This window comes from Cervus elaphus, chromosome 12 (assembly GCF_910594005.1).
Source record: "Cervus elaphus chromosome 12, mCerEla1.1, whole genome shotgun sequence".
Classification (NCBI taxonomy): Eukaryota; Metazoa; Chordata; class Mammalia; order Artiodactyla; family Cervidae; genus Cervus; species Cervus elaphus.
In genome coordinates this window covers 5,457,734-5,470,747 of record NC_057826.1, presented here as the reverse complement: position 1 = coordinate 5,470,747, position 13,014 = coordinate 5,457,734, and positions in this window count along the sequence as shown.

Below are 13,014 nucleotides of genomic sequence, written 5' to 3'. Positions count from 1 at the left end.
GCCAACTCCAGTTAAAATCGTGGTAGGTTTGGGGGGCTCTTTTTGTTGGTTTTTGTTTTTACTTTTTGTAAACTCTGTCAATCTGATTTCAAAATTTAGATATCAATTCAAAAGGCATAGAATAGTAAAAGCAATTTTTTTAAAGAACAAATTTGAAATATGAATACTACTCAATACCAAGATTTCCTGTAAAATCATAGTAATCAAAATAACATGATGTTGGGAAAGAACTGACATACAGATCATTAGAACAATAGAACAATAGAGTGAGTGGAGTAATATACTCACACACTTATAATCACTTGATTCTTGACAAGAAATGAAAAGAATAAATATTTATTTCAAAAATTATGTTAGAATGATTATATATTTATATGAGTGAAAAATGAACCTCAACCATCACTGTACTTTGTATAGAAAAATTAACTGATTCATACACCTAAATATAAGAGATAAAAGCTTAAAACTTTTAGAGGAAAACTTAGGAGAACATCCCTGAGATCTTAAATGGGTTCAAAAAGACAAAAAGAATGAACAATAAAATACCAACAAATTACACTTAAAATTTAAAAAGTTGTTTACCCCTTGAAATAATGTTTAAAAAGCAAAAAAACAAACCAAAGAATGAGAGAAAATACCCATAATACATATATCTGATAAAGGACTTTTCCCAGAATATATAGATCAACAATATATATATATAACTGAACAATAAGAGGGCAGATATTCAATAAAATGGGTAAGTGGTTTGAACAGACACTTCATAAAAGAAGATATAGTAATGGCCCCAAGAATTTAAAGATGTTTACCTCTTTAGTCATTTGGGACATGTAAATTAAAACCAAAGTAGTTACCAATAAAAACCCACTAAATATGCTTAAATTTCAAAGAAAGGCAACATTAGGGTTAGTACAGATATGCAGTAAAAGGAGTGTTCATATATTACTGGTGGAAAGGTTAAATAATATCTTTCTTCAATTTCACTTCTTGCTGATAGCTCAGTTGGTAAAGAATCTACCTGCAATGCAGGAGACCCCAGTTCGATTCCTGAGTTGGGAAGATCTGCTAGAGATGGGATAGGCTACCCACTCCAGTATTCTCGGGCTTTGCTTGTGGCTCAGCTGGTAAAGAATCCACCTGCAATGCAGGTTCGATTCGTGGGTTGGGGAGATCCCCTGGAGAAGGGAAAGGATACTCACTCCAGTATTCTGGCCTGCAGAATTCCATGGACAGTCCATGGGGGTCGCAAAGAGTTGGACACGACTGGGCAACTTTCACTTTCACTTTATTTATCAAAAAGAAGTGAAAACATATGTACATACAAGGCTTGCATTTGAATATCCATAGAAGTTTTATTCACAATAACCTCTTGGAAAGAAACAATGCAGTGTCCCTAAACAGGTGAATGGATAAGCAAACTGTGAAATATGCGTGCAATGAAATACTCTTTTAGTTGTCTAAAGGAATTACTATTGGTGGCCTCAATGCCTGAGTGCATAGCATGAAAGAATCTAAAAAGATATGCTGAGTGACCTAACCTAAACTCAAAAGCATATATACCTTATGACTCCATTTATGTGAAATTCTAGAAAGGGAAAAACCCTAGTGACAGATAGCAAGTTAGTGGTTGCCTAGGGGTTTTTGATTATGTGAGCACTGTGGTGCTTCCCTGGAGGCTCAGATGGTAAAGAACCTGCATGCAATAGAAGAGATGCAGATTTGATCCCTTAGCCTGGAAGATCCCCTGGAGAAGAAAGTGGCTACTCCAGTATTCTTGCCTGGAGAATTCCGTGAACAGAGATGCCTTGTAGATTACAGTCCTTGGGGCCACAAAAAAGTAGGACACAACTGAGCAACTAAAGCTTTCACACTTTGGAAAATAACATAAGGAAACTTTTGGAGCAGAGAAAATGCTGAGCATCTTGATGGCTGGAATGCTGTGTTCATGCCTGTATGCATTTGTTGAAATTATCAAATTTCAACAATTATCGATGTACAAATTATCAATGTACAATTATCAAATTGTACATTTTCAGTAGTCTCAGTTTATTGTAGATAAATAATCTTTAAAAGTTGATTTGAATAGGAGTTAACTCAAGAGTGGAATCAGGAGTGAAGACATATCCAACTTGAGGCTGAACTTGTCTTCTAAGTGGTTCCAGTTACATCATCTTTTATGTGATAATGTCATATTGTGCATTTGGTGACCGTGAGTGAAGAAATGCCATGAGCTCTCATATTTAACTATCATTGTATATCAGCTGAATTCTGTAACATATGTACTATATTTTTAAATTATTAAAAATATAAATTCCACCATGTATATCCAGAAACAATGTAGAATATGATAAAGAGTGCATCTTTAAGGGAAAAATTTAAGACCCAGGTCTGATTGCTTAATCCATCAGAATTCTGATGAGAAGAGATCTTTTCAGTAGCCACAGTAGAAGTTTTCATTTTTGGAGCTTTATTTTTTGGATTGAATACTATCCTGATGAAGGAAGAAAAATTCCCTTTTAAAAATTTTATGACCTGCATATGATAACTCTATTTTTGGTGATCATGTAAAGGAAGTGGGTACTAAAGGTGAGATCTATCTGTCTACTACCTTTAATAACAGTTGCTTTTTTAGAGAAAAAGTAAAGATATCTTTATTTTGGAAAATATCTAGCTAAATATTTGGAGATGGTGGACATAGGATATCAGGCTTCATCTGTAAAGAAAAAGAGATAAATAAACTTATCTACATAATAAATAAATAGGATAGAGAAGAGTAAGGATTGTGAAAATCAAATAAAGTAATTTCTGTAGCTGGGAAAACTTGATTTGAATAGGGCAGTTGTGTAGGGTGATGAGGTATAGATATGTAGAAATGAACATATTCAACAAATGCAGAACTCAAGGAACTACTTCAGCATATGCAGAACTCAAAATCAGAGGCAAGGAAGAAAAATATAAACCTCTCACCCAGCATCCGTAGGTAAAGCAGGTGGATTATGTGACTCCCACGTCGATAGCTGTGAATAAAGCAAACGTTATGTGCAACTCAAGGACTCCACACATGTGATGACATACCAAATACCCATAGGCAGACGTAGATTTGCAATCCCTGCTCTGGTGCACGCATTTATGCATTTTCTGGGCAAATCGCTTTCCTTTCTGGATTTCTGATTCCTCTGTGACCTGAGAAATTTAAACCACAGTTTCTAAGATCTCCTTATATTTTATGCAGTCTTGACATCCTTGCCCCTAAATTTATCACTTAAAAAAAATATATTTTTCCCTCAGTTTTGAAATGTTGACGGTTTTAGGATCATTCTTTCATTGTCTAATTCACTTCACGTTCAATAAATATTCACTGAGAACCTTTGACATTTTGAGTGCTTGCTGGGGCTACAATGGTGGCCAGGTTCATGTGTTCATGAACCCCTGTCCTGTCAGGGAGACAGCTGCAATTCAAATTTCAAGTTGCATAATTTTTGCAACTCTTTCTCAAGAACATTTTTAAAAGATTATGAAAATCTCACAACTGTTAGAGAAAGTAATGTTAACTTTTGAGCATTTGAACCCCAAATGATTGTAAGCTCTATGTTAGTTCAACAACTTATGTTAACAGAAACTATAAAATAGTGGGGGGGAGCAGTGGAGAGAGATGCCTGATTTCATGGCGTAATAGAACAATGGGCAATGTCCTCTGCCCAGCCATGGCCTTGTCTTTGTATCATGCCAATATTTCCTTCCCATTATGTCAGCTTAAATAAAAGAACTAATAAGCCCAGCATATGGTCTGCCTAATTATTGCTAGGAAAAGTAAAACTCATTAGAGCTTTGATAAAGCCACAAAAAAAGATGAAAGAGACCTGTTACTTGATATCAGATAAGTGCAAAATATAATAACTAATAGTGACATTACATTTCTTATTGGGCAGGACTGCCTTGCAGCCAATATAGCAGAGGTAACATCCAACTTCAAAACCATATATATTTCTTTTTTAAATCTGGATAATTGAAATGCATGGAAAATGTCGCAGTTATCCTTCTCTAGCCTTCTCTCACTCTGCTCTTTCACTCTGCCTATCTAAACCTATCTCTTGTGGGTATTGTTGCTTTGGTCACGTCCGACTCTTTGAGACTCTATGGACTGTAGCTCGGCAGGCTCCCCTGTCCGTGGTTCCTCCCAGGCAAGAATACTGGAGTGGGTTGCCATGCTCTCCTCCAGGGCATCTTCCCGACCCAGGATTGAGCCTGAATCTCTTAGGTCGCCAGCATTGGCAGAAGGGTTCTTTACCACTGGTGCTACCTGGGAAGCCCAAACCTATCTCTTACTAAAACCAACTCAAATTGTCACTCACCTGTCAAGACTTCCTGAGTATGTCTTTTGAGTTAGAGTCTTCTCTACGTAATCTCTTTAATGATAACTATCCTTAGCCAGGGCTTCCCTGGTGGCTCAGAGGTTAAAGCGTCTGCCTGCAATGCAGGAGACCTGAGTTCGATCCCTTGGTCGGGAAGATGCCCTGGAGAAGGAAATGGCAACCCACTCCAGTATTCTTGCCTGGAGAATCCCGTGGATGGAGGAGCTTGGTGGGTTACAGTCCACAGGGTCGCAAAAAGTTGGACACGATTGAGCGATCTAACTAACTATCCTTAGCCTGCTGTCTAACAATGTATATGTTCTTTTGCTTACTTCTTGTTTCACGAGGATGCATTTTATTTCCCTAAGTAGATTTTAAAGTTCTGGCATGCTAATTCAGCTGAAGCTAATTGTTGCTTGGCTGGGATGCTGTTCAAATATTTAGTTTTATTGAAAATATTATTTGCTAGATTTCCTATTTTACACAGGCAGGCTTAGCTGGTGGCTCAAATGGTAAAGAATATGCCTGTAATGCAGGAGACCTGGGTTCAATCCCTGGGTCAGGAAGATGCCCTGGAGGAAGGAATGGCAACCCACTCCAGTATTCTTCCCTGGAAAATTTCATGGATGGAGGAGCCTGGCGGGCTACAGTTCATGGGGTCACAAAGAGTCGGACACAACTGAGAGACTAATGCTATTTTACAGAGAGAGGCTGAGGAGCTGGACCTCAATGTCGTAAAAGAAACGACAATTTACTCTGCATCTTATACGACTGCTCAGGTGATGATGTGCTTAGACAATTTGTTACTTAACTGAAAAGTTTATCAGGGTCCTTTAGTATTTATATTTTTAAATATTACTAATTCTGCAACATTTTCTTCAAATGAAAAGCAGCGTAATACGATGATGAAGAGTCCAATTGCTGAAATTGGGCCAATGGTGTTGACCAAAGGCAGATTACTTAACTTTTGGGGAGAATAATACTATCCTCCCTATGAAGTTATTAAAAACATTAAATCAGTTGATACAAATAAAGCACTTAGAAAATCTCTTGCAAAAAGACAAATGGTTCACAAATGTTTGCTGTAATTACTAGATTGGGATTTGAAACTAGAGACTGTTTCCATGGGGTTCAGGAGCCCGAAAGTCTTACAATGCAAACTTTATAAGTTTAGGAAAGAATCCTGAAGCAACTCAGGAGCATGTTGTATGGCCGCGCCCACCCAGGTGGTGGGCAAAGTGCTCTGGGGGCAGGTGACTCTCACTATGCCCTTCCAGATGTCTTTATTTACCAGCTCTTTGCTTCTCGCACAAGTTGTGAGGGGTGTTCACCTTCCCTGCTTTAACACAATGTCTGCTTATGAGAACTTTACCGCCCAGCCTGCAAATCTCTCTAAAAGCACACCCCCCACCTTTTAACACTTTCTGCTTCCTGTGTTATTTTACTAGACATATTTCCACCCATTCTCTGGAGAAGGTTATTTATTTTTCTTTTATGATGGTGTTTTCCCACCCTGCTGCCTGAATATCTCACTCCTTCCTCTATGGCATAATTTCCTGTGCTAGAACTTTAAATAGTTTCTCTGACACATGTGCCCTCTATACTTTCTGAAGATCCCCATCATGACATTTGCTCTATGTCACTGGCTAAATCTTCTCATCACTTAACAAATACTTATGGGATAACACCATGTGTCAGAACTTGAGCTTGGAGTTGTGGATATAGGGTGAGTGAAAACCAGTCCCTGCCTTTTGATTTTAGGACTAAGAGGAAGAAGACAAATATCAAATGAACAAATACATAAGTAAATATGAATTTGATGAAAAATCCCAGGACCATAGGAATCTATAATGGAGAAGTCTAATTACATAGAGTCTAGTGCAGTCAAGGAAGGATGTTCTCAGAATGTCTTTGGTTTGGGTGTCTCTGAGAAGGTCAACTTGGGGTCTCAGGTAGGCAGTTGGATGTGATTTAGAAGATTTTGAAGATTATACTTACTACCATATAATTGAATGAGATGACTTTGAGAGAAATCAGGTGAGAAGAGGGCATGGAGCTTAGCCTTGAGGGATTCCAAAGTTAAAACTTAGGGTGGACAAAAAAGAGCCTGTATAGAAGACAAATGGGATATACATGTATGCAGACATGAGAAGTATTTGGTTCTACAAGTCATTAAGCTCTCTCAGGAAGGGGTTCATTATTAACTATCTTGTATTTACTGAGAAAAATAATTGAGTGAGGACAGAAATGGCAGGTATGATAATTGAAAGTTTGCTAATGTCCTTTTCAAGAAGTTTTAGTTGAAATGCGTAAAAGATAAGAGAGAATGAATGTGTAACAAAGAAGTCTTCCTAAAGAAGTGCTGCCAAACACTCACTGATGTCTTCCTCCTTTATCCTGTCTTCCTTTCTGTCACCTGGAAAGGACACAATAGCAAAAGCTTCAGCTGCTATTCTTGTCCAAGCTGAGGAGGGCTACATCTTACTGATGTCACTGTGGTGAGTTGGAATGACTTGGTACCTTAGCAAATTCATTAAGCTGTACTATCATTTCTGAACCACCAGCTTTCAGATTATGTTTCAAAAGACAGAAGTAAATGTCTACCTGTTAAGTCAGTCTTATTTGGAGCTTTATACCTTGGAAACTTGAATTTAATTATAACTAAGAGAAGATGCCTGGATACAAAGAGGAACAAATAAATTGTGCAAAAAAAATTTGAAATGTGTTTAAATGCAGAACATATAAAAGAAGGGTTTTAACAATAGAGGAGGGCTTCACTGGTAGCTGAATTGGTAAAGAATCTGCCGCAATGCAGAAGACCCCAGTTCAGTTCCCGGGTTGGCAAGATCCCCTGAAGAAGGGATAGGCTATCCACTCCAATATTCTTGGGCTTCCCTGCTGGCTCAGCTAGTCAAATAATCTGCCTGCAATGTGGGAGACCTGGGTTTGATCCCTGGGTTGGGAAAATCCCTTGGAGAAAGGAATAGCTACCCACTCTGATATTCTGGCCTGGAGAACTGCATGGAATGTACAGTCCATGGGGCCGCAGAGTCAGACACAACTGAGTGGCTTTCACTTTCACAACAATAGAAGAGTATTTATTTTCTTTAAGAATGAATATACAAATAGATGATAGATTATGGTGATGGATAGATGTATCGATTAATAGAATGAACCTGGAATCCAAGAATGAATGAAGAGGTTTTCTGAGGAAAGTATAGATATAATTCCTTAAAGGTAATAGTGGAAATGGATATTAAGGGTTAAGATACAATCAGGTTTGTAAATTCAATGGTTGAAAACAAAGGTCTTCTAATTTGATATCTTTTATCCTTTTAATTTGATGAATGTGAATACATATGAAATTATTACTGCAATTCCACTCTTAAGCATATATACAGAAGAAATTCTTACAAATGAATGAAGAGGAATGAGAAGAATGATACTCAATAAGAATTACTCTTAATTCCCTGTTTTATGACTTTCCAGTAGGATTATCTTCTTAAGAGATTCTCCACAGTTTGTAAAAAAAAAAAAAATTCCATGAGGATGTGAATCAATTTAGAGGAACATTTGAATTCCTGGCAGATTATTGCTCAAGAAATTTTCTCTATTATACTTCATGGCACATATATTTTCTGGCACCTTCAATTTCCAAACAACATTGAAGGGCCAGTCACTTCCTAGGAGAACAGGGTCAAAAAAAGATGACTTGTGTCTACTTTGGTTTACTCCTTCATTTACATTATATATAGATTACATGAAATGACAAAAATGTTATATTTTGAGAGAATACTAAATTACCCAAAGAATATTTCCTTGGGTGAAACTAATCATATTACCCCAAATATTAAAATGTGGAAAAATCAGGGGGAAAAAAGCTTCATATTCAGAGATTAGGAAAGTAGTGTATAACCTCTTTATGTGACCTTTGATAATGAGAGAAATGTAATGAGTATCTTGGCCGCCCTTCAGTCGATAATGCTACATAATGGTAAGTGGCTCATTGGCTGAGACAGTGGTTTCTGTTTCCCTTGAACTGAATCCCTCCTTAGGCCTCAAATGTACACTCTGCATACACGTGTTCTTCAATTATTCTCAGTAATGTCACTGCCCCTTTGTGATATAAAGAGCTTGACTCAGAAGTAGGGGCAGGGAAAATGAAATAGGTTGCTCATAATGTTCCCTTTTAAGCCTTTAATAAATATAAATTGTGAACAGGTGCTTCAATTTTTAGAGTTTGGTTCAATTTATTTTCTGTAGGAATTGTATTACCTTACTGTTTCTGACTACTGAAGATAAAAGAAAATTAAGTACAGTAAGGAAAAACATTCCAATAACTAGGCACTGAAAACAGGCTCTTTGATACTATCACTATTCAAAATGTCAGAGTTTTACAAGAAAAAACTGAACTCATATGAGATTTTCATATTTCAAAAGATTTTACCCTGGAGTTTTTAATCTAACTGTGACTCAATTTTTCAAGATACCATTAGGATTGTCCTCATCTTTTCAGGTCTTGAAATTTAACTGTTTCAGTTCAGTCAAGGGTAAGAGGTTCTGGGTAATTAAGTTAGCAATCATCCTACTAAGCTGCTTTTTAATGAAACACTGAACAGTGTTTTATAAAACATACAGAGTTTCCTAGCTACCATCATAAGGAGGCAGACATTGGCAAAGATACTGTGTCTTATGTGACTAACATCTTGATTTTCTAAAAGAATGCAATTTTTTTCACAAGTAAGTAGTTATGTCTTAACAATCCTGGCAAGCCATAGGGCCATTGTCCAGTTATGGTAGAGCCACTCTACTACAACATACACTATTCTCTTGATGTATTAGACTTGATATCTGAATCAGCTTTCAAATTTATTTATATATGTATGGAATATTTTCTTTATGCAAAGTACTGCCTTACATCCTAGGGATTGGGCAACATTGGACAGCGATACTACACAAAGTAAAAGATGCCTCACTGACAATAATTTTTCCAGAATTTCAAAGGAATAATGTATTTCACAAAATAAAAATAGTTGGGAAAGTCTTTGCATTAAGTCACTTAGCAACCAAAATTGAAGGCCTACTGTAACTCAAATACAATGCCAAATCTTAGGGTAGTAAAACAGAGTAGGATATAGCAATTAGGAAGAATTTTCAGTTGCTTCTAATTACAAAGATCTTACCAACCAGTAGACTAGAAGCATTTGGCCTGGCCCTTTATTTGTCTTCAATACTAACTGAATAAATGAATCGAGGCCTCATAGTCAGTCATCTTGAAACTGATGCCAAAGCTAAGATTTTTATCTGAACTAAAAATAAAGTCCCATACTTGAATCTTAAAAAATAAATAAAATAAAATAATGAGACCTTTGTCTCATTATTAGGCATTTAGTCAGTGCTTGGCATTTAATTGGGTTTCCCAGGTGGCGCTAGTGGGTAAAGAACCTATCTGCCAATGCAGGTGACATAAGAGATGTGGGTTCGATCCCTGGGTCAGGAGGATCTCCTGGAGGAGGGCATGGCAACCCCCTCCAGTACTCTTGCCTGGAGAATCCCATGGACAGAGGAGCCTGGCAACCCTATGGATCTCCAAGTGTTGGATATGACTGAAGTGACTTAGCACACACACATGGCATTTGATAGGAACTCATATTATGTATTTCTTTCTCCATAATAAATGCAACAGAAATAGTCCATGCGTATTTAACACCATGAACTTGACTAGAGATAGGAATGGGAGAGACTTGAAAATATTTATTAGAAATATGAAATGTGATGTAAATGTCCAGTGATACTGTGATTTCACTGCTATATTTTTCTTGTGATTCATCATCTGGAACCCCAAGCTCCAACCTCTGTGTTGCTTTTCACCATATATGCCACTTACATTTCAGTTATAGGGACCTACTTACGTTCTTCCACGTACCATCATCTTCATTCTGCTGTGTTTTCTCCTTGTTCTTTTTTCTATTTGGTGAAATGGTAAAGGTTACTATTGGAGACAACAGCATCTAGTCCAGCTCAACAAAAATAAATGTGCAAAAATGGAGATTGCACAGAATTACTGGAAGAGCTAAAGAAGCAAGTTCAAGCCTGATCTTGCAGAAACAGTTTTTAAACTCCATCAGATATCTGGCCACCAAGAGAGCCATTGCTTTTACTCCATGAAGAAAGTTGCAAAACAGGAGGGGGGCCATAGCTTCTGACCTTGGAGGAATACTGCGTCTGATCTGATCTGGGCCAGAAACATGGAGCTTCAAGTTCTGCTTCTCCCACCCAAGCAATTCAGTGACAAAGTGGCACAATGTCATCGGATAGGTAGAATCTAAATCCCCTCCAGAACTCAAGCTGCAAGGGAGTCTGAGATTCTAGTTCTTTCTTCCTAGATGTGGGACCTTTGAAATAAGTGTTAGTGAGACAATTTAACATACCTTATTGCTGTAGTTTAATCTCTAAGTTGTGTCCAACTCTTTTGTGACCCCACGGATTACAACCTGCCAGGCTCCTCTGTCCAAAGAATTTTCCAGGCAAGAATACTGGAGTGGGTTGCCATTCCCTTCTCCAGGGAATCTTCCAACCCAGAGATCAAACCTCTGTCTCCTGCATTAGCAGGAAGATGGATTCTCTATTACTGAGTCACCAGGGAATCCCAATTTACCTTATTATAACACTGTACTTTCAATCCTTGCTTTTTCAGATAATTACTTAGTATCTACCCAGATTCCTTCTTTTTAAAATGTTTTCATTCATGTCCATTCATTCATTCAACCATTTATTGGGTACACACAAAGATTTATTTCTGGCTACCTTGAGGAACTTATAATATAATTTTCTCTCAGTTATCATTTAGATTTTGACTGATATCTTTCAGAGATTTTATAACAGATTACTGTAATCGCTCAATTATTTGCCTCCAACTGCACTGTAGAATCAGTCACAGCTCTTTCAGGAAAACAGAAGTTACTCATTGTGAAACATAGAAAATAGAAGTACAATGCATGAGACGCTTACAAGGCTATGCAAATGCTGGACAGCAAAGACCAAGGAAGTTGCCTGTAGAGTCACACAGTTATAAAGACAGGAAGCGGCTAAGTTTCAGGGAAGACTGAGTGTGATCTCCACTGCTGGAAGCACAGAACCAGAGAACTGATGGGAACTTGCAAGGAAGCCTCTGTGAAGCTCAGGAAGCCCAAGGCAGTTGCCCCATAGGTCTCACTTCTCACAGTGAGGGGTCAGGGGGTTCACAAGAGCTTCCCTGGGTCAGGGGGTTCACAAGAGCTTCCCTGGGTCAGGGGGTTCACAAGAGCTTCCCTGAGAACCTCTCCAAGGCCATATCTTCCCTCCACTGTACACAGAGAATAATGGCCTCTCTTCTCTTCTACTTTTCAACTGTTGTTCAAGCACCTCTCATTAGCATAATCACAGTAATATAATGGAAAAGAGGACTGGAAAATAAATTGCTGGCTTCTCCCTTAGGATGAATAGATGAATGCGAGGGAAGACAGATATTACTTGGTGTTGATAATAGATGATATTGTATAGTTCATTCATTTGTTAACTCAAACACTTCCTCCTACTGTATTAAACTTGCAAAATGATAATGACAACAGTATCATTCTTTCCCTAATATTATGTGACTAGCCTTCTTCCTCTGCAGAAGTGATTGTTCTTTTCCCAAAAAGAGTGCTTGTTTTTGGAGATGGCCATTCTTTTCCTAACTCAATCAGCTTTTTTTTTTTAATAGCTTGCAATAATTTATTAGAGTTATAAATGTATTTATAAATAAGTTGTAAATTTTAAGTATAAATTTAAACAAAATGGGCAAAACCTGCATAAAAGATAAGCAAGAAAGAGGAGAACATTGATTAATGTTTAACATATACACAACATAACAAGAAAATTAATACACATATCTACTTTTTTCTCATTTCTGCAACTTACCTTGGGGTAGTATTTAACATTTATTGCTTCCTTATCCCAGTCTCCCTTCTCTGTCCATTTCTCTATAAGCCAATGCCTCTATCGTTTATGGCTACTTACCTGATTCATTGACTCATATTTCCTTCAGAAAATTTCTGAGCCGTAACTGGTTCTGCTCATACTTAGATACCATCATCTTTCAACATTTACTACTTGTGAGCGAAGTGTTAGACATCACCCCAAATATTTTCCTCAGATCAGTATATTGCTTGTGCCTTTCTATAAGTAGCTGTCATCCTCAAAATTCTACAAAACCTAAAGTGGTCAGGTGCCAGGTTCAAGTCCAAATGATTGGAACAATGATTTTGCTTCCTTGAGAAAGTGCCCCGCCTTCGTGCAGTAAATCCTCCTTTATAGAGAGAAAGAGTCACTCAGTTGTGTCTGACTCTTTGTGATCCCGTGGACTGTAGTCCACCAGGCTCCTCTGTCCATGAGATTCTTCAGGCAAGAATACTGGAATGGGTTGCCATTCCTTTCTCCAGGGGATCTTCCTGACCCAGAGACTGAACTCAGATCTCCTGCATTGCAGGCAGATTCTTTACCATCTGAGCCACCAGGGAAGCCAAAACTGTGGGAATAGGTAGAGTTAAAACACACACACACTTTTGGTTTCTGAACTTCTGTGTTCTGTTCATGGACCACCTACAAAAACTAGGATAATTTCCCTATGTTAATATTCTTC